The 23,889-nt window shown below is 36.9% G+C and overlaps 1 long non-coding RNA gene and 1 other non-coding gene across 2 annotated transcripts in view; both read left to right on the top strand.

Annotated features, from left to right (window-relative positions):
* Window positions 1-23,889, top strand: part of LOC129393528 (uncharacterized) — a 299,465-nt gene that overhangs the window by 21,735 nt on the left and 253,841 nt on the right. The window lies entirely within an intron of this gene.
* Window positions 6,255-6,317, top strand: LOC112436775 (U7 small nuclear RNA). The gene has a single exon (XR_003025469.1). It is a non-coding gene; the product is annotated as a U7 small nuclear RNA (small nuclear RNA).

Genomic DNA, 23,889 nt, shown 5'->3' with positions numbered 1-23,889 from the left:
TCTGTCCCAGCCATTAAGTTCTCCCCCAGAAGTTACCAGTATTCTTTTTATCATCAGACTATTTTTGTGAGTTTTTGAAGCTATTCTTTCTATAGTGCTCTTTTTTGTAATGTTTCTCTCATTCAACATTATAGTTGTAGGCCGGGCTTGGTGGCTCACACCTGTAATCCCAGCACTTTGGGAGGCAGAGGCGGGCGGATCATGAGGTCAGGAGATTGAGACCATCCTGGCTAACACGGTGAAACCCCGTCTCTACTAAAAATATAAAAAATTAGCCGGGCGTGGTAGCAGGCACCTGTAGTCCCAGCTACTCAGGAGGCTGAGGCAGGAGAGGGCGTGAACTTGGGAGGCGGAGCTTGCAGTGAGCCGAGATCGTGCCACTGCACTCCAGCCTGGGCAACAGAGTGAGACTCCGTGTCAAACAAAACAAAATAAAACAAAAAACATTATAGTTGTAGTTGTGAGAGTCATCCCTGTGATGTGCAACAGCAATTTCATGTGTAGCAGTAATTTCCCTTATTTTAATTTTTATAGAGTATTCATTATATGATATATTTATCCCTTCTACTGACAGACAATTGGGCTGTTTCCAGGTTTTGATTATTATGAATAATGCTGCTACAAGCATTCTTCTACATGTTTCTTGTGCATGTATGTGTGCACTTGTGTTGAGTGTCTATATGAGCAGAATTCTGTGTCATGCAGCTAGAGAAGTTTCCAAAGTAGTTGTACCAACTTGCATGACAACCAGAAGTGTATGGACATTCTGGTTACTCTATATGCTTGTAAACGTTTGATGTTACTTCTTACCCTTTGCTCAGATTCAGCACATACCTTATTATCATCTAACATATTCATAAAGGCAGATGAAGGAGGCAATCAAATTCAATCTACAGTCATTACAGAGAGTGTGGAGATAGAAAAGATGGAAAATAAATATTAAAAAGTTTAGGAAGAGAAGAAGATAAAACATGAAGCATAGGAAAGAAGGAAAAGATTGAGTTAAGGAGAGAATTCTGCATTTTTATCACTCGTGAAGAAGCAAAGTAAAATTCAATCCCTTTGAAAGAAAATTTCTTCCACCTGATTTGAAACTTTGATTTCTTGAGGTATAAAGATGGGATGAAGGGGCAAAGGTAAGTAAAATAAAAACAGTAAGAAAATATAGAAGAAAATTAATAGGGCTTCTCCAAGTAAGACCTAAATGTTATTGGAAGAGTCTATAAAACAAGTAGTAAGTTAGCATTAAGTATTTTGTAGTCTGTGCTCTTGTGTATCTTCATTGTCTGCTACTTCTGTCAAAGGCATATACACAACATCTTCACACAATATTTTTGATATTAAAAAATTGGAGATTTAAAGAGAAAAAAGGAAAGTGAAGTCATATTCCTTCCTGTTCTTTCTTTGTTTTTTCTTTTTAAACCTCACACATCTTCTCCCTGGGGAGTTGCATGGGGGTGACAGAGTGATTCACCATCTATAAAATATCCCAATGACTTGAGCGAAGTCTCTGATATGAGGTGACATAGTCGCCCCTGAGAAGATAATGCTGTAATGGTGAAGAGGTGATGGTAGATATTTTCTGGGCAAATGACTGTTGTTGATTTGTCCACCTAATCGCTTAGTTTTGAAGAAAGAAAAATCTTCTAGTTTAATGGCTGTATGAAAGGAAATTCCCAAGAGGTTAAAACCCTCCACATATTTAAATCTTTTTGCCTACCTGGGTAATTTCTGTGTAGTAATACTAGCTTCAGTAAAAGCCGATTGGGAGACAGACACCACTGAACATAGAGGAACTGTGTCTCTTTGGGTTTGCTTGCTAATTCTGCCTCCCCACCTCCCCTCTCCACTAGCCATCTGGAAGAAGGGAACAGGCTTCGAGTTAAATTTGGAGATTTATGAGGCATGGGACGTGTAGTTGCTCTATTCATTTGAATTGAAAATTTGATCCAATTCTGGAGACTTCTCAGTTAGCATCAACCTTCTGGATTGAGCTATAAATCTATAAATGATTTTATAACATTATTTGCTTTGATTATCAGGGCAGAGCCGTGTCTCACACTTAGCAAAAAAGCAACAGAGCAATAACACACAAATTGCTGTTCTTGTCGTCTTTCCTTTAAGCTAAGAATACTGAAAAACTTTAAAATAATGCTATGCCTACATTAGCATAAGTTGAACCAGTCCAGTAACCTCGAATCTTTTCCAGCAACTTCCTTGGTGCTGTCCTCATTATGTTAGCAAGACATTTCCTATTCTACTATCCCAGAGGAGCTGGAGTCAAGGTTTATAGACTGAAAATAAAGGGAAAAGAGAGGCATACTGCCATGAAACAATTAATATATCATTTCAGAGAATGCCAGAACATACAGTTTCTACTGTTACTATGACTTACCAATTTTCTATTAATATATATTTTTATACCTACATGGTAGTGAAGGCTAAAAAACAGTAATGATAGTTTCAGTGGGAGCTGGATTTTCACCAAGGACATTTTTATTTAGCAAAAACAATAATGTTATAAGCTAAGTAGAAATTTCTACTTTTTTTGACTTCCGAGGAGAATTCTGATGGGGCTAGAGTAGTATCATGTATGTGATTCCCAGATAAAACATATCCAAGTAATTAAGAAAATGTATCTAATCTATGAAAAATAGATCTACAGGCCAGTGTAGGTTTAAATATTGGCTGGCTAAACAATTTCTTCCTCTTCCTTTTTTAAAGATAATGTAGACACATGGAATAGACAGTATACCTACACTCTAGAAGACATGAACTTCTGGACTACCCAACCAGAGTTTGATAGCTAAAAAGGACAGTAGAGATCCTCTAGTTTAATCTTTCCTTTGTACAGATGAAGCAGGATGTGATTATAAAAATTAATTGGGGTGATCAGATTCTATAAGTTTACAAGTGAGTTGAACTATGCAACCAGCGAAAATTGCATGTTGTAAAGGGTGGTTGCAGAAATTTTAATTTCCTGTCTTTTACTATAATAAATTAAGGTTACTTTTCTGAGTGTGATAAATATGAATGCGTGAATGAGAATCAGACCTTCTCATACAACATGTTATTTCACCACAAAATATCATCATATCATCGTGGCCATCTCTCCATCTACTTATTTATTTATTCAATAAATATGTGCTATATGCTAGACAATGTGTTGGTGGTGGTGAAGCCTGCAGAAGAAATAGTATAGATACAGTCTCTGTTCTCATGTGTGACATTTTTGATCAAAGAGGGGACACAGATCCTTATACAGTGTTCCATTGATTCTAATGCACATATTTTCCCCCTATATTTTAATGTCTCTGACATCAGTATACATCCTAAAATTGAAAGAGTGTTATAGCTTTATTGACACCCCCTTTTTTCTTTTGGTGTGTCATATAGTGGCTTGTTTAACAATTGCTGGCATCTTCAATTCTATGCGATACTGAATATATGCATTATGGCAAATACTACTAAAAAAAGTGTTTTGAGAGAGACTAACAGGGGACCTGCTTTAATTGGTTGGTGTGGAAAGCCCTCTGGACAAGATGATGTGTAAGTTTGAAGAAAGAGAAGGCCCCGGTTGAGTGAAAGAGGTGACAAGAGCATGGTAGAAAGAGAAAACAGATTTTGTGCATGACTGTGTGGGGGACTGTTGGTCTGTCTGAGGAATAAATGGAAGGCCAGTGTTGCTGGACCATAGCGAGCAATAGGGCCTTTCAAGAAGCCCAATTCTTTTAGCTTCTTGCAAACATTTATTCTGGAAAGACCTTTTTCAGATCAGCTGTATTGAATGCATTTTTTTCTGTGTGTGTGTATCAGTCATGTATGATGGAGTAAAAGCCATCATTGGTCTGTCACTGCTTGGGAAAATCAGTCCAAATTTGACCTTTTTATTAAAATGATTTTTAACCTAAGTGTTAGGAATGCATGCAATTATAATTGAGCCGAGATACTTGGCTTTTTTTGGAATTATGTAACAAGGAAATCTTTTCTCCTATTTTGGCTTTATTCTTTGATATCTTGCTATTTTAAACCAAGTACAATAGACCTTTTATAACTGAAACTCTTTAAGGTGAAGATTTATTGAAATTTTATGATTTTAACAGAAAAGTAATTTTGCTTGAAAACATACACATATAAGATAAAGTGTTAACAAAATGTGGTGGTTATGTTGCAGCAGCTGTAATTCACAGAAGCTCAATTGTGATGAGCAATACTCTTCTGTATAAAAATAAAAAGCAAAAAAGTAACAAATACAATGAAATATAGATAAATATAAATATTTAAAACATCCAAAGCTTTGAACATGGTTTGAATTTTTAAGTAGGGATACATATCCCCTGTAGCATGACTTAAAATTATTGGCAAATTGTTAACTGCTAATATCTCACGGATGAATAGCTACATATAGTCAAAGAGGAAAATCCATATTAATGAAGTTTTTTTTTTTTTTTTTTGGAGATGGAGTCTCGCTTTGTTGCCCAGGCTGGAGTGCAATGGAGTGATCTCAGCTCACTGCAACCCCTCTGCCTCCTGGGTTCAAATGATTCTCCTACCTCAGCCTCCCTAGTAGCTGGGAGTATAGGCATGCGCCACCATGCCCAGCTAATTTTGTATTTTTAGTAGGGTGGGGTTTCACCAGGTTGGCCAGGCTGGTCTTGAACTCCTGCCTTCAAGTGATCTGCCTGCCTCGGCCTCCCAAAGTGCTAGGATTGCAGGCATGAACCACCATGCCAGGCCTTAATGAAGTTTTTATTGTAAAAAATTTTGTATCCTTCTCTAATATAAATTACATACGTTCTTCCTTTACGTGTAACCTAACAACCATTAGTTTATCTCAGGTACGTTTTAATAGATGTCTAAAAACCTAAAGAAAAAATACTTTTTCAATAATCAGATTTAAGGAACATTTCTCAAAAAGAACCACAAAGTATTGTATTACTTATTATATTTTGAAGATTGATTTTGACTTTTTTTATACTACCAACAAGAACAAAATCTCCATTAAAATATGTGTAAAATATTTTTTCACCATTTGACTCTGATCATTTTTTTCATGATTGTCTTCCAGTCATCTGTTTTGTGTTCCCATTTTACTTTGCTAAAGGTAATTTTATATAGGCTTTTCTGAATGGTGCACCCACTTTAAAATCTGGGTGCATATTTGCATGAAAGCATTTACAGAAAATAAAGACAATCCTATGATGGGTAGAAATCACTGAGATCTTTAATAAAAACAGTGCGGTTTCTTAAGAGAGTGATTCACTGCCAAATTAGAAAGAGATGGGGTTGTATCTAACATGAATGCGTTCTATGCTGAGAGTATTGAGAAGAAATGGTACTCATCAAGTTCTAACAGTGTTTAGAAACTAGAGGTAAGCCCCACTGTTTCCCAGGAAGTGCAGTAGTTTAAATGAAAACTCCTCCATACTGCTGGGACTTAATTCACCACACATGGTGGAGAATGTGAGCTAAAGAACTCAGTGGAATACATTCAGTTCCTCTAAGTGAGAAGTCATCCAACTTAAACAGGAAAGAGCAAAATGTGAATGCTAGAGGATGGAACAAAATTGTTGTAATTTCTAAGGTGAAAATACTTGCCTTTGTATTTTCTTTAGATTTTCATATAGAGATGGAAAAAGCAACAAAGGACAACTGAAAAAATTGCACTTAAAGTAAAACAGGGAAAAGTTTAAAAATAGAACTATGACAATTAAATGGAAAAATGATTCCTGAAATTTTATTTTTTATAATTAATGCTTAGTTCAATTAGCAATGATGGGTATGTTTTGCTTAGTGTGCATTAACCACGTAAAACCCTCATGTAACCATAATATTCATCAATCACGACTATGCTGTTAGATTTATAATCAAATTAGCTGTTTAATTAAATAACATGAGTGTTTTTCATTGGGTGATATTAGCATTCTGAAATGGTGTTAATAGGCCTGGAGAAACAAAATATTTAAAAAAGAGATCCAAATGAGAATAGCAAAAGCTAATAAAGTGTTAAGGTGACAAAAAACTACTCATACAGAATAATCTACTACTATGATGGAGGTTTTATAGATGCAAGATACATATTCACACATATATTTAACATTTTTCCCTTTGGTAGGTAGAAGATGAAGTAGAATACCAACATAAGAGCAATATGACTGGTTTCCAGTCTTTGATCTGCCACTAGTTTGTGACCATAGGAAAACCATCTTAACTTTTTTTCTGAACCTCTGTTGTTTTCATTTAAAAGAATGGAGAAGTGTTACAGCTCTTTTAAAATTTATCTAACAGGTTTTCTGTTTTTTAACTAGAAAACTCCCCATGGGAAAAAAAAATAGCGAGGAATCATATTTTCCCAGACAATTTCTTATGAGAGCCAGATAAGATTATGCATATCAGCTCATGGTAAAAGGCAGTAAACCAATATCAATTAAGAAATAATTTAGGGTTGGGTGCAGTGGCTCACACCTGTAATCCCAGCACTTTGGAAGGCTCAAGAGGGTGGGTTACTTGAGCCCAGGAGTTTGAGACCAGCCTGGGCAACAAGGCGAAACCTTTTCTCTACAAAAAATACAAAAATTAGCCAGGTGTGGTGGTGTGCACCTGTAGTCCCAGTGACCTGGTAGGCTGAGGTGGGAGGATGACCTGAGCCTGGGAGGTTGAGGCTGCAATGGGCCATGATCGCGCCACTGCACTCCAGTCCGCCTTTCTTTTTGGGTCTCAGTGATCTATTGAAAACTCTGTTGTTCATATTGTCCTTTCCAAAAGATGGTGACTAAATCATTTAAGTTAGACAGCCAAGATTTAGCTCTGAGAACTAATTTTGGCTTATTGTACTCAACATATTTAAGACTGTCAGCAGTTTTTGTTCTCTCCAATGTTTAATAAGGTCAGGAGTTTAAAAAGAGAGCAATTTTCTTGATAAAGTTTTTCCTTCTTTTCCCTTTGGGAAACATCACTGTGCCTAACTGCTTTAATGCTGAAGTTGGCAGGGCTTGCAGGTTGGGAGCAAACAATAAAAAGTCCCTCGCTGAGACAGACTGTATGGAATGAATGCCCTGGGGAACTATACCCCTGCCCAACCCCCTCTGACCCCCCCAACTCAAAGGCCAGATGGGCTCTAGACAAACCCTGGGAGTGTGGGCAGTCTGGGGTAGTGGAGGCCAGCTGCTGTTCTAGGAAATTCCCTCTCTGAAAGACACATGGGAACCCTGTTTTGGTATCCAGAACAGTGCTGAAATGGTCAGAAATAGGACTAAAGTTGGTGGACTTTGCGTATGTACAGACAGAAACATCCTGCTTTCCAAAGAGCTGAACGCTGAGGGTCATTTATCTGTGGGATTCAGGGTACACTAAAGGTTTCTAGTTGAATTGGTTCTCATAACTTTTGTTGCATGTCTTACCTTTATGAAAAATGCCTTTTCCAACAAGCTTATTTCATTGAAGTGTTATTGTCAGTCAGCTGAGCACGATGGAATGAATTTTGTTTGTTGTAAGGGCAAAGAAGCAGGCTAAAGAGGATGTGGTGAAAGATTCTACTTCCTGTCTATTCAAAGGATGTGAATAGACAGTTTACATAACAGAAAATTCAGTAGGCTCACATATGGTAAATCATACAGCTTTGTTTGCAAATAACAAAATACACATTAAAAAAGTTATAGCGTCTTTGAAAACCTATTAAACTCACAAAAATAAACAGAACCCCAAAATTCAATTATTTCTTGTGAGCAATGTGTCCAGGTTGTATGCTATGGTGAAAAGAATGCTGCATTTGGAATGCGAAGACTTAAATGTAACACAAACTGTGAGCAAGTTATTTACTTTTCTGAGGCTCAATTATTTTCTCATCTATAAAGGGTGGATAATAATATCTATCAACCTTATGAAGTTTATAACAGATTCATATAGGTGAATGGAAGAAATTTTCAAATGGCAAAGCACTGTATAAATATGTTTTTGTGTTTTTAATCAACAAATTAATAAGAGAAGTGACAAATTTTAGTTACTTATCCTTTTCAGAAGCATGTGGAATACAATTTATGAATGCACTAATTGTGTTTAGCAATTTCCCTTTTAGACACTGATGATGAACTAGCTAAATAAACCGTCTCAAAATGTGGGAATTACTTTTTAAAAATTACAATGTTGTGGGCTCTATCAGTACACTGACATTAAACTCAGATTTCACTGAGTTTATTTTGTTGGGTGATTTCATCAATGTTAACATAATTTAATCCACAAAATAATCATAAGTGGTAGATGTTATTCTTTCCATTTTAAAAATAGGAAACTAAAAGTCACCCAAGTTCTTAGTTGACTGATGCTTACATAAAATGATATTGAGTTGAAAAAAACTAAAAACAAAATGGTGTATGTGCATTTTACTTAACATTATATATGAATATGAGGACCTTAATGAATGGAAGACAATTTGAAGAAATACAAATATTTAGACCTAAGTACCTAAACACTTTTTATCTTAATTCTTTTTTAATTCTAAGAAAAAAGTGATTTTGTATCCTGGAACTTTGCTGAAATTGTTTGTGACAACTAGGAGTCTTTTGGAGGAATCTTTAGGGTTTTTTAGGTATAGAATCATATTGCCAGAGAATAGGGATAAATTGACTTTCTCTTTTCCTATTTGGATGTCTTTCATCTCTTTCTCTTGCCAGATTGCTCTGGCTAGGACTTCCAGTACTATGTTGAATAAGAGTGGACATCTTTGTTTTGTTGTGGTTCCCATTACTGGTGAACTGAATTTTAAAAAATGTGCTATATATACACCATGGAGTACTATGCAGCAATAAAAAAGAATAAAATCATGTCCTTTGCAGCATCATGGTTGCAGCTGAAGGCCATTATTTTAAGTGAATTAATGTAGGAACAGAAAATCAAATACCGCACGTTCTAACTTGTAAGAGGGAGCTAAACAATGAGTACACATGAGCATAAAAATGAAAACAGACACTGGGGACTCGGAAAACAGTGGAGGGGGAAAGGGTTGGAAAACTACTTATTGGGTACTACGTTTACTATTTGGGTGATTGGTTAAATAAAAGCCTACACCCAGCATTACACAACGTATCTATGTAATAAACCTACAAATGTACCTCCTGAATCTAAAATTTAAAAAACATTCTAAGAAAAAAATAATATCCTCCCAGGAAATTTTGTTGGTATGATTAAAACAAAACAAAGCACCATTACCCAAGGGAAAATCAGTTTAAAAATCATTTAAACTCTGAAAGATACTATTATAACTTAATAACAAACGAATCTTAGTACAAACAGAGACACTATGACCCAAACCAACACTTGGGGGCAAGGGGAGTTCAGACTATAACCTCACTAAAAACTATAAGAAAAATGGCACTGATGAATAATAACTCACTTATCATCCCCTAACAAAGACAGGAACACAACCCTGGGGCATTTTCCTGTGTCAATTAACAGTTAATATGTTATCTGCTCAGTGACATTAAGATGTGATTCTCAAAACCTTTTACAAAGACATTGGCTTTGATGAGTGACAGACAACAAGCCCCGGCAGGCTGGTGAAAGGAAATTCAATTATATCGCTTCTAAATTGTGCATCCTCTGGGTTTAACTCAGAGATGCAAATACCAAAGAATAAAACTCGACCCTAGATTTCCTTTCGGAAATGCTGAGTGATTTCACAATTTTGTCCTTGCTAGAGAGGGGCATGCTTCTGGGCAATCAGGTGGTACAACCCGCAGGACAGTGAATGCCGTTGAATAAGGAGTGTGAGGGCTGGCATTTACTGTTTAAGAGGCATTTCAAAAAGTGGCAAATCACTTAGGGCCTCGATAATTCTACACATAATAGAACAAGGGTAGAGATGGCTTTTGTCTATGAAATAATTCAAGAAACAGCTGTTCTCCTTATTTATTCAAGTAGACTGGTTTCCAAGATTGGGGTTCATGCATCTCAGAGATTGGCTACAGACAATCATCTGGGGTCTAGAGAGAAAATACCAGAACTATTATATTATTTATTTTTGTCTGAAAATGTAAGAAAGAGATTAAGCTTCCTAGCACATATGGAACGGCCTAGTGCTGACACTCCCCAGCACTCTTTGTAGGTCTGTATTTTAGACTGTCTTGTATCTTGAACAGTGTGGGAGTTTGCCTGAGAGGGAAATGGAGTTCCACAAGGTGGAGGTAGGGAGGGGACCATTGGTTCCACCTTTTTATTGGCTTTCAGACTTTCAAAGTAGGGCCTAGTAAGTGGCTTTACAGATTACACTATCTCATTTTAACGAAATGTATGCTCACCACATAGACAAGTAGCTAGAAAATGGCTCTTGCAGAGAAACTGCAGATTTAAAAAACCTAATAATGTAAGAACAAATGTACAATTCCATCGTAGAGGTGGCTTTTTGCTTACTTTGCCATGTGACAAGAGAAAAGCAATGAGCGAGCCAGATCTATTAAGAATTAACATAACTTTTTTTCATTGATCAAGAATATTATTGAACATGTGGATTCACACAATTGTTAATGAGGGTCCTCACTCCAAGTTTCTATTTATATTGAGTATTCTGTGGCTTTGGTACTTACCTCTTTCAGCTATGATAGCTCTGTGTGTTTGCTGGGGCTGCTATAACAAGGTGCCACAGACTGGGTGGTTTAAACAAAAGAAATTTATTTCCTTACAGTTCTGGAGGCTGGAAGTCTGAGATCATGTTGTCAGCATGATTTTTTCTTCTGTGGCTTCTCTTCCTGGATTGTAGATGGCCACTGTCACCCTCTGTCTTCATGTGGTCTTTCCTCTGTGTGCATGCATGTCTGTGTCCAAATTTCCTCTTTATAAGGAAACCAGTCATATCGGATTAGGGCCCATTCTAAAGACCTTATTTTAACGTAATTAACTCCTTAAAACCTTATTTCCAAATATGTTTTCATTCTGAGTTACTGAGGATTAGAATGTTAACATGCAAATTTGTGGGCGGGGGATGGGGGCAGAAAATTTAGCCCATTACAATGGCCGTTAACATTGCCTATTAAACTAAACTTATAAACAGACTTTTAAATCGCTAATCACAGTTTTAACGCAGGGCTTTAAAAAGAATCATATTTTGAAAAGTTTTGTGCCAATAATGAATACAAATTATTAAAACGTATTCTATTCCATCGTGACCTCATCCTTTAGAAACTTTCGGTTTAGATGTATGTTCTATAATAGAATAATATATTGCCATTAATTCCTTAATTTAACAGACACCTATGAAGTGCTTGTCAAGTGCAGGTACTCTGTTTTAGGCACCTGAGATGCATCAGGGAAAAAATTTGTCCTCGTGGAGCTTACATTCTAGTGGGCAAGAGACTGATGATGAATCATAGCACAATAGTTAAGACTGAAAGACTTATCTCTAGCTGCTAGGAGTGTTGCCAAATGACAGCCCTCATCTGTTAGCCCTCTTTGGGAATTGCCTTTGGATGAAGAGAGCTACCTCATGAAAGGTCATGTACTCTTGCCAGCACAGCCTGCATCCAAAGTCTGGTCACTCCAGAGGTAAAAACGTCCACATGACTGGAACCATCTGGGTAGCTCTGAAGGGCCATCCTAGTTGGAGAGCTCCCTGTGGGGTTGGTTGAGAACTTTCTTCAGACTCAATCATAGCCCAACACTTTCCCTGAGGGTTACTCATATTATATTTATCATATTATATTATTATATTATGTTATATTATTATTCTATATTATATTACATTACATTACATTCTAATGTTTTACTGTCTTATTAACTGTTTGTCTCCCTTACTAGAAGCAACCTCCATGAGCGCAGGTACTTAGTCTCCTTTGTTCACTGCTCTGCCCACAGCTCCCAGAACAATGCCTGGAAAGTATTAGTTCTCTAATAAATATTTGTTAAATCAGTGAACAAATCTGCAAAGTGAGAATAAAAGTAGGACTGACCTTACAAGACTAAATTGTGATAATCCATGTGCAGTCTTAATGCAGTGCTTGGCTTTGCGATAAGTGCTTTAAAAAAGTTGGTAATTATTATGCTTATTTCAAAGATGACTTTATCATTTCCTATTTTTAAAAGGCCAGTATTTCAACTTTATTTGTTCAGGTGTTAATTAATTAGATCTTTATTGCCAAGCACTGCTTTAGGAGCTGGAGCTACAAAAAGTGTAAGAAACATCAGCTGCCCTTAAAGAGGATCCAGTTCACTTGCAGGGTCACAGGTAACATGTCATTAGTTATTTCATATTTTTCCACTTAGAAGCTAGCTTCTTTTGCATATTCTTTCCTTTTCCAAATACTCTAAGATGTGAATCTTATTACCTGTTTTCCAGTGACTTTTTTCTTCTTCAATTATTTGGGCAATACTTTCCAACTGAAATACATTCATGTCAATCATTGGGCAGCAGCTCGTTCAAAATTAGACAAAATGATTTTCTTGTTTCAATGGATATCATCAAATCTTTTAATCTGATGGTTGATTATTATTATTATTGATACTAAATCAGTTAGGACACCTGGAGAGGATTTTACTTGCTAACCTTTTGGGCGAAATCTCTTTTGACTAAAAGATTCCAAAGATTCCACCAGAACTTTGCCATCTACTCATTCTTGAAGACTTACTTTAGGCATTACCTCATCCAGGAAGCCTTCCCAGATTAAATTAGCTACTTTCTACTCTGGCCTCACTATACCCACTGGAAGGTTAAGCCTTCATTGCACTTGGCACATGTTATTTGAAATTCTTCTTTTGTTTTTATTATTATTATTATTATTATTATTATTATTATTTTTGTAGACACGGGGTTTTGCTATGTTGCCCAGGCTGGTCTCGAACTCCTGTCCTCAGTGATTCTCTCACCTTGGCCTCCCAAAGTATTGGGATTACAGGTGTGAGCCGCCACACTCTGCCAGTGGAGTTCTGCTTTTGAATCTGTCTTCTTTACTAGCCCAGAAGCTCCTCTAGGATCTGAAGTACCTGCTCTCATGGAGGTTGCTTCTAGTAAGTGAGACAGTTAATAAGACAGTATAACATTAGAATGTAATGTAATGTAATATAACATAGCATAACAATATATTATATAAATTTTCATTGTGTCTCCTACACCTATCACAATGCCTGGCAATTAATCAGAATTGTAATAATAGGTAACTCAACTCTTGCTTTGCAGGCAGGCATTGTTGTTCCTTATAAATCCTTATCCTGACCTTCTGAAGTAGGTACTATGATCATCTCCATTTTACAGATGAATGAAGCGAGGTCCAGAGATCTTAAATAACTTGGCAAGATGAACCAGCTAGTAGTTATCCAGATAGAATTTGGACACAGATAATATGGTCGTGGAGCCCACATTCTTAAACCTTATGCCCTATGCATGAATGCATTTTGAATTGAACTACACATATAATTGTTTTACATAAGGAAAGAACATGACTGGAAATTTTAACTGCAATTTAAGCTTAGCTTTTCTTAAGTTTAGAAGCTTCTGTAAGTAGGACTCAGTTCTCAGAAGTAGAGGTTTTATATTTTCTGGTTTAAAAGTAGAAGATTCTATGGCTTACTGATGTCCTTCTATGTTGCTATAATCTTCTGAAAAAAGGTAACCTGTGTTTAGTCTTGGCTTTGCCCCATATCCTGGGACAATATCCATATTCACAAATAATAATAATGTGAACCAACATCTAGTGAACATTCACAATATAACCTGGCCAGAGACACACAGCTGGTCAGTGGTGAGACAGAAATTTGAATCGACACCATTCACTGCTCTGAGCCACTGAGCCATCCTGCTTCAGACAGGACCTTACTCTGTTTACTCTGCCTAAGACTTGTAGCTCAGCAACCAGAAATGAGACCATGCTCCCTCATGTTGTGGCCTTTTTTCTTTCCCTGTCTGGAACCCCAATTCTTCTGAGACTGAAGTCTAGATCTTAGTCACTGCAGTTGGTGATCCAGTACATTTTCTTGCTGGTCACTTTTTACTAGGACTCCCAATAACTGCCAATTGTTAGACCTCTGCTTCTCTTAGTATTCCTGTTGCCTATGTATCCTTGATGCATGGATATAGCTTTAGAGATTGTATTAGGTCTGAGAAGGACCCCAAACATCACCTGTTAACAACTACTTGGCTGATACTTTACCACATTCCTGCTAAGTGGTTATGTGGCCATTCTTGAAGAAACTTTTTCCATCTTTTTTTTTTAATTAAAAAAATTTTTGGAGGGGTACATAGTAGGTGTACATATTTATGGGGTACATGAGAGGTTTTGATACAGGCATGCCATGTGAAATAAGCACATCATGGAGAATGAGGTATCTATCCCCACAAGCATTTATCCTTTGAGTTACAAATAATTTAATTATATGCTTTAAGTTATTTAAAAATGTACAATTGAGTTATTTGACTATAGTAAGCCTGTTGTGCTATCAAATAGTAGGTCTTATTCATTCTTTCTATTGTTTTGTACCCATTAACCATTCTCATCTCCCGCTACCCCCAGTACCCCACTACCCATGGACATAACGAGTAGAAGAATACTTATTCTGTCTTCTGCTTATTCTGCTAGAACATTCTATGTTGAAGTGTACTCTTGCCCCATATAACTTCCACTCCTTGGTTTGGTTCTATTAATACTTATCATACAAATCCTGATTCATCTTCTTAGAAAGAGGCTTTATAACATTGAAAAACAATGCTATGTTCTTATGAGTGTTCCTGATATTCCCATGTCATTTTTCTTATTAGATATTGTTTCAAGTCTCATCACTCTGAGCATGCATGAAAGGGGAGAGAATGTCCTTTGAAGTCAGACACATCCAGCTTTGAATCCTAGCTCCACCATTTATTGGATTTATGTGTTTCAGTTTCGTTTTTCTTTCTCATTTGTAAAATGTTGATAATTATACACAGTTTAAGGCAAGTTGTGAAGATTAATTAAAGAGGTGAAATATAACACTTGATGCAGTGCAGACACTCTAATAAATGGCACTTGCTGTTATTTTTATTATCATTATACTTTTTAAAAGAGGGGTTTAAAGAACCAAAACTGATACCATATTCAGATGTGATCTGATCATCCCTAAGTAGAGTGAGACTCTCAACCTATGATAAGGATGATACTAATACTTAAAAGAGTGGCTTTTCAACAATGGACAAATGGAATCTAATCAAACTAAAGAGCTTCAGCACCTCAAAAGAAACTATCAACAGAGTAAACAGACAACCTCCACAATGGGAGAAAATATTTGCAAACTATGCATCTGACAAAGGCCTAATATCCAGCATCTATAAGGAACTTAAATCTACAAGAGAAAAACAAACAATCCCATTAAAAAGTGGGCAAAGGACATGAACAGACACTTTTCAAGAGAAGACATACATGTGGCCAACAAGCATATGAAAGGAAGCCCAACACCACTGATCTTTAGAGAAATGCAAATCAAAACCACAATGAGATACCATCTCTCACCAATCAGAATGGCTATTATCAAAAAATCAAAAAATAACAGGTGCTATTGAGGTTGCAGAGAAAAAGGAATGCTTATATATCACTGATGCTCCAGAATGTAAATTAGTTCAACCAGTGTGGTGACTCCTCAAAGACTTAAAGACAGAAATATTATCTGGCCCAGCAATCCCATTACTGGGCACATACCCAAAGGAATATAAATCATTCTATCATAAAGACACATGCATACATATGTTCATTGTAGCACTGTTCACAATAGCAAAGACATGGAATTAACCTAAATGCCCATCAATTGTAGTCTGGATAAAGAAAATGTGGTACATATAAACCATGAAATACTGTGCAGCCATAAAAAAGAGTATCATGTCCTTTGCAGGAGCATGGATGGAGCTGGAGGCCATTATCCTTAGTAAACTAATGCAAGAACAGAAAATCAAATGCCCCATGTTCTCACTTACAGGTGGGAGCTAAATAATGAGAACACATAGACACATAGAGGGAAGCAACAGACACAGGGTCCTACCAGAGGGTGGAGGGTGGCAGGAGAGAGAGGATCAGGAAGGATAACTAATGGGTTAGGCTTAATATGTGGGTGATGAAATAATCTGTACAGCAAACCCCCATGACATGAATTTACCTGTATACAAACCTGCATGTGTACCCCTGACCTTAAAATAAAATGAAAAAAAAAGTGGCTTTTGTTTATTGTTTTCTCCATGCCAAGCTTTGTGCTAAGCACTTATCTCCTTGGGTCCTCTCTTGGGTCCTCTTGGGCCCTATCAACCATCCTGTGAAGTACATGTCATTCTCATTTTATAGACAAAGACACTGAGGCACAGAGAGATATGACCTGCCTAAATCAAACAATTAGGAAATGACAGGGTTGGTAAAACCATTGTGTCTGGCACCAGAGATCTTGCTGCTACAAATATTAGACCCTTTCTAAATTATTCTGTGTTGTATTTTTTTTTGGTAGTTAAATACATGATGAACATACATAGAGCTTACTATTATGGAAGCTTTTTCCTCTCCTTGGCCATCACATATTGTTGAGCAAGATATCATTCACTCAACAGGTATTCTGTTTGTTTTGTGTTTGTTTGTTTCCCAAATGCAGGCATATTGATTTGCCAGGGCTACTATCACAAAATACCAGTTTGGGTGGCTTACCCAACAGAAATTTATTTTCTCACAGTTCTGGAGGCTGGAAGTCTAAGATCAAGGTGTCAACAGGCTTGGTTTCTTCTGATGAAGGTGCCAGCATGGTCGGTTTCTGCTGGGCTTACAGATGGCTGCCTTCTTGCTGTGTCCTTATGTGGTTTTGCTTTTCTGTGTGCACATCCCTAGGGTCTCCATGTATGTTCAAATTCCTCTTCTTAGGGGATAGTTAATGGGTACAAAAATACAGTTAAATAGAAGGAATAAGATCTAACGTTCAATTAGCACAATAGGATAACTATAGTTAAAAATAATTTGTTGTGTATTTCAAAATAACTAAAAGAGTGGAATTGGAACGTCCTAATACAAAGAAATGATAAATGCTTGAGGTGATAGATATCCCAATTACCCTGATTTGATCATTACACTTCCAGCAGAATGCTTCTAGCAGAATATCGCATATGCTCCATAAATATGCACAACTATTATATATCCATAATAATTAAAAATAAAACAATTTTAAAATTCCTCTTCTTATAAGGACAGTAGTCAGTTTGGATTAGGGCCCACCCTAATGGCCTCATTTTAACTTAATCACCCCTTTAAAGGTTCTATCTCCAAATACTCACGTACTGAGGGTTAAGGCTTCAACATAGGAATTTTGGGGGGACATAATTCAATAATTCAGTCCATCACAGAGGGTCTCATATTTATCTCACTAAAACTCTCCTTTTGTTAGATTTGGTCTATAGCTCACTGAGAATTTTTTTTCCTGCACCTTTTAAAAAATAATTTCAACTTTTATTTTAGATTCAGGAGATACAAGTGCACATTTGTTACATGAGTATATTGTATGATGCTGAGGTTTGGGGTACTGATGATCTTGTCACCCAGGTAGCGAGCACACTACCTGATAGGTAGTTTTTCTTCCCACACACCCCGCCCCAGCCTCCTCCCTCTAGAAGTCTCCAGTGTCTATTGCTCTGCTCTGTGTGTCCATGTGTATTCAGTGTTTAGCTTCCACTCATACGTGAGAACACATGGTATTTGGTTTTCGTTACTGCATTATTAATTCACTTAGGATAATGGCCTCTAGCTGTGTTCATGTTGCTATGAAGAACATGATTTCATTCTTTTTTATGGCTGCGTAGTATTCCATGGCATATATGTACCACATTTTCTTTATCCAATCTACCGTTGATGACTGATAATTTTTTAAATGTTGATTTGTTCCTCAGCATTCTCATCATTTCTTCCAAATTTGTGCCATCTGAAACTCAATGTGCATTCCGTTTATATCTCTTTCTTGTTATTAATAAAAATGCAGAAGAAAACAGAAGCAATCACAGAGCTCAGAAGTATGGAGCTAGACAACTTGATTCAATTTGATGCCCTCTTGCTGCCTGTCTAATATCTATGGGTTTTTCTGATTTCTCTTTACTGGCCATCTGTGGTTTGGTGCATGTGGCCATTCTCTATACACTGGTTTTGATTTAATAGATGAAATATCATTATTGTGTTTAGACCTGTTCTAATTAGAGCTTCACTTAATTTGGTGGTTGGATAATAGAAAAGCCATCAGATGAGAAATCAAACTTCCTGAATTCTAGTCCTGGTTTTATAATTATCTGTATCATGTCATCTCTTGAACTCTCAAGTTCCTCACCTGGAAAAATAGAATAACACCTGCCCTACTTTAGGCGTTAGAGGATTGGTATCAGATTCCAGTGAAATGTGTATGTAGAGCCTCTATTGGCTCTAAGGAGCAAATAAATGTTAACTATCCATGGTAGATTTTTCCCAGGTATTTTAAGATTCACATCTTTTGGCCTATTCTCAGGCCAAATGGTTTTAGTACCAACCAGAAGATGCTTAAAGCACCTACCTCTTTGAGGGTGACTAGTCTGTCATCATTTCTTTGTTTCAGGACTCTTTTGTGGATCGGTATAGTACAAATACATTTTGTAAAAACTAAAGTAGTTAAAATACAGCTGCTCAAAAAATTCAGAGCTGACCTAAAATTATAAATCATTGACCTAGAGTATGTAGATTAAGTTTAGTTTCTTTAACCCAATATACTTAAGAAGGTAAGTCTGCTTCAGATCTTCTAAGCAAAACTGAAGACATATTTTAGAACATACCTCTCTATTAGCTGAGTAATCAATATATGGAATAAATACATTCTTAAAGCTTCCCGTAATGTGATTTTCTGAATACTTAAGGTTATTTTCCTACTGCTTTCTATTATAATATGTAATATATAGTCTTATGGAAGTTGTATGTTAAACCATCACACTGTAAATAAGCTTGCTGAGTCATTTATCCATTCAGGATAGAGTCTAGGCTTCCTAAATTGTGTGGTGCTGCAGGTACACACCAGGAAGACTTACAGGGCGTTAGGGTAGAGAAGGAAGGTGAAGCGAGAACTTGCACTTATTGGACACATCTACATGTCAGATCTTATGTGCTATTTAAATTCTCATTTAATTCTGACAACAATTCTGAGGTAGCCCAAATATAGCAGCTGAGAGGAGAGTATATATAACAGTTGGAAATGCCAATGTACTCAAAATCAGCTTCCTAAATTTTGAACCACTTCTGCTAATTCTATTTGTAGAAAATAGCATTGAATTTTTTTGAAAATTAAGATTAAAAAAAAAATCCTGCTTAGTGTTCAGGCAAAGGTAGTCACCTGGATAGTATACCAAGCTCATACCATCTGGTAGTTAATACTACTTTCTGTGGAGTTGTCATTATCATCCCAGTTTTTCAGATGAGGAAACTGAAGCCCAGAAATGCTAAATACTTGTTCCACGTCATACAACTGGTCTGTATTGAAGATGGGATTCAAAGCTGTGTTGGACTTCTGAGTGATTATATTTTCACTCTGCTCTGAAAATGTTGAACTAGGAGACTGAGATTATCTTCTCTGCTCTTGGATACTAATATATGACCTTGTCAGTCACATAACTTCTCTAAATTCCAAGTTCCTTCACCATAGTAGGAGTATAATTTTAGCATGGATCAGATAAATACTCCTTTTCAGTCTTTGGAAAATCATGAAGTGCTATATAAATGTAAAGTAGTATTAAAAAAAAAAGCCCTCTGAATCAAGAGTATATGCTAAATTCCTTTCCTGATTTAGGATGTTTAGAATCCAACAGTGCTATCCAATAGGACATTCTGTGATGGTGGTGTGTTCTATATCTGCACTGTCCATTACAATAGCCACTTGTCTGAAGTGGCTATTGAGCACTTGATGTGTAGCTACTGTGACCGAGGAACTAAAGTTTTAACTTTCCTGAGTTTTTAACTAATTTAAGTTTAAATTAAATTGCTACATATTGCTAGCAATTACTGTCTTGGACAGCGAAGAATGCTAGATGGTTTCACACAAACATATGGATTCTGAGCAATTAGATCATTGTCGTCTATTCCGTGCATGTCAATAATCCCTGCTGCTAGCGCTGGTAAACTGAAATGGGTGTTTAGTGTTCCCTTTGTCCTGATGTCTCCAAGCCATTTTAGATTTGTCAATTTAGTTTTCAGGAAACAGGATATTTTTTAATTTTCCTGACTCCAGGTGGACTTAATGAATACATCAATTAATTAATATTTGTTGAATGAATGCACGTAGTAGGTAGTTAGTACATGTTGTTACCCTCATCTCTGTTTGGGCCTTTCTTATCCGTATAAAATGGGAGCCATTGCAGGCTTACACTGAGGTTTAAAGGTGTCCAGTAAAACCTCAGCAAAGCCTCTGGCACAGCAGGTCCTGTGTTAATGTGTGTTTCCCTTTTTCTTATCCTTGAGAGAAATTGTTGCTTGTAAAGAAAACAGCATTATATTCATGTAACTAGTCTGTGTGTCTAAGAGTCCATCGCAGTTGGATCTTTTTGCCAGTCGTCATTCATTTCTTTGGTTCACACTTCGTAGGTTTAGCTCATCAGTTGGGATGATCTTTCATTGTGCAACTTAGTTTGCCGTTTGTCTTTGTGATTCTTAAAAATATGAAATGAGAAGGAATATTCTCTTCCCTCCACAGTGCTATCTTCCCCTACCCAATAAGTAACTCATATAAAAATATATTTAATTGGGGGAAATCTTAATTTCTGTAAATATAAAGAGCCCAACTGCTTTCACATTTCTAAAGACCATATGATTTTTAAAAAATACATTTTATAGTTAACTGGAAGAGGCGGCTACCTTTTCCCCCCTCATCCTCTCAGTGTGTGGGAAGTTGTGAATCAGCAGAGGTATAAATCTCCAGAAAAAACTTATATTCGGAAGTGGCTCTAGACATTCTTAGCTTTGTGACTCAGGAGGACATTTTTCTTCAGCATTATAGTTTTAACCACTTACTTTCTGCAAATGAAAAAGAGAAAACTGTACTAACTGAAGTGCAAACATACTTTAAAAAAGGGCGTCTTTGACCTTCAGTCCAAATAGGCTGTCCTTAATAATTTATGGAAATTCTTGTTCCATTGATATAGAAGGTAATGCTTTGACTGTATCCGGCTGACTAAAGAACAGTACATCTGCTTTATTCTAACTGATGTTTGGGAAGAGAACAAATTTTTCAGAGAACCTGAAGTCCTTAGGGCTAATTTTGCCTTTGATCTTATCACTTTGCTTTTCCTTTTTAACTCAAGGTTACTCTTAAATTCAGGTCCTCCTTTTTCCTTAGAAAGACCCTGTAATAATTTTCAAAGTGAGAGCATAAGTAATTTTTCAAAAGGTCATCATTATTAGAGCAACTTTAAAACGTTATGAAAGAAAATTAAAAATATTTTTTTCATATTTCCTCCACCCTGACAAAGCAATTTTTATTTTAGTTCAGGCATTATTAACACAATTGAGCACAGCAATAAATTAGTCACTCCGTTTTAAATTAGTTTTTTAGTGAAGAGAAAAAGAGGAGAAGTTATAGTAGTAAGCCACAATAGTTCTTTTCACAAAGAGAATCTTTAAGAATAGATTAGCATTGGCCAGGCGCGGTGTCTCACGCCTGTAATCCCAGCACTTTGGGAGGCCAAGGCGGGTGGATCACGAGGTCAGGAGTTCGAGACCAGCCTGGCCAACACAGTGAAACCCTGTCTCTACTAAAAATACAAAAAGTAACAGGGCGTGGTGGCAGGTGCCTGTAATCCCAGCCACTTGGGAGGCTGAGGCAAGAGAATCGCTTGAACCCGAGAGGCGGAAGTTGCAGTGAGCAGAGATCGCGCCATTGCACTCCAGCCTGGATGACAAAGCAAGACTCTGTCTCAAAAAAACAAAACAAAAAAAGAATAGATTAGAATTAGATTAGAATACCTACAATTAGGAATCTAAAAGTTGCCATCACATAAGATTATTTTAGGTCGGGTGTGGTGGATCACGCTTGCAATCCCAGCACTTTGGGAGGCCGAGGCAGACTAATCACTTGAGGTCAAGAGATCAAGACCAGCCTGGTCAACATGGTGAAACCCCATCTCTGCTAAAAATACAAAAATTAGGCAGGGTAGCATGGCATGTGCCTATAATCCCAGCTACTGGGGAGGCTGAGACAGGAGAATCGCTTGAACCCAGGAGGCAGAGGTTGCAGTGAGCTGAGATCACACCACTGCACTCCAGCCTGGGTGACAGTGGGGGACTCCATCTCAAAAAAAAAAAAAAAAAAAAAAATTATTTTAACACACAAGCTTGCTGGAAGTTTTAATGAGTCATTATGATCTATGAGTATAAAGGAGAGAACATTAGAATAGATATCAGGAGAAGTGGATTTTTGTCTGCGCTCTAAAGTATTACGATGCAAAGGATTCCATTTTGTACCTTTCTTTAGAAATATATATGTGGACTTTTGTATATGGATATAATAGTGCAAGGGGCCTCTTGTCATGCTCTTGGGATTGTGCTATAGTATTGCTAATGTTGTTCCTATCCACCTACATGTTCTCTTACGTGTTTTTCATTGAAGCCAAGGGCAGGCATTTCTCTTTCCTTTGGGGGATGAGGTGTACTAAGTGTGAGCATGTTAACTTTGATCCCTCTGGCTTATCAACTGAATGAATGATATAGCAAGTGCAATTGCCACAGAGTTTGTACCCAATAATGGCCCCAAACGGTTACACATAGCTGCTCCTTGACCCAGTAAAAGGCAGTTATAAAAATTCATCAGGCAATTGGAAGCTGTTAAAAGTCATTTCTCAATGAGTCATTTGTCACTGTTAACAAGATGAGTTAGGGACAAGTGAAAAATGTTTGTTATTTTTACAGCAACTACATTTTTTTTTTTTTTTTTTTTTTGAGATGGAGTCTCGCTCTGTCACCCAGGCTGGAGTGCAGTGGCATGATCTCGGCTCACAAACCTCCCGGGTTCAAGCAATTCTCTGCCTCAGCCTCTCAAGTAGCTGAGGTTACAGAGGCCTGCCACCACACCTGGATAATTTTTTTTGGTATTTTTAGTAGACAAGGAGTTTCACTATCTTGGCCAGGCTGGTCTTGAACCCCTGACCTCGTGATCCACCTGCCTTGGCCTCCCAAAGTGCTGGGAATACAGGCGTAAGCCACTGCGCCCGGCCTACAGCAACTAAATTTTAACAGATGAGCAAAAAGTTGTCATTCAGCACTTGAGAACAGCGGTTGTGTTATTTCAAAGCTAACAATTCTTGCTTCCTTTAGGAGTGCTTATGAATGCCTATCATTCAAATATCTTTCTAGTTACAGTTCCCCAAAGCTTTTGTGGAAAACCAACCTTTGCTATTTATGTGCAGCTGGAAAATGGAGGATGTAAGAGTAGAGCCCAGAGAAGTCTTGCCTGGATTTTGTTCTTTGCACAAGTTCTTTAACCTTTCTGGGCATCACTTTCTTCATCTGTAAAATGAAGCAGTTTTTAGATAATCCCTTAAGATCACTTCTGCTCTAAATTTCTGTAACTTATGAAACCAATGGCCTTAAGAAAGTGGTAAAATCTCAATGTCTTCCCGTTGATCTTGAAATCAGGGGAAAGGGCATTTGTTTGTAATATACTTTAATCAAAAAATAATATCTCTAAACTACTGAATTGTAATATACTTGTTCTAGGCTTTGTGATACATAAATTACACGCTCCTCATTCCTGCCTGATATGCATATTAAATTCACCTTAATTAGCAATTTAGTTTAAAAGCTTTTATTAGATAATTGCTCACAGTTTCAAGTCCTTATCTATGGGAAGGCTATTGACCTGTTTTCTATTGGAAATAATTTCTATTGGAAATATTGACCTGTTTTCTTGTATATAAACTTTTGGTAA

This window comes from Pan paniscus, chromosome 10 (genome assembly GCF_029289425.2).
Source record: "Pan paniscus chromosome 10, NHGRI_mPanPan1-v2.0_pri, whole genome shotgun sequence".
Classification (NCBI taxonomy): Eukaryota; Metazoa; Chordata; class Mammalia; order Primates; family Hominidae; genus Pan; species Pan paniscus.
The sequence above is the reverse complement of the archived record's forward strand: the minus strand, read 5'-3'. Positions and strand labels throughout refer to the sequence as shown.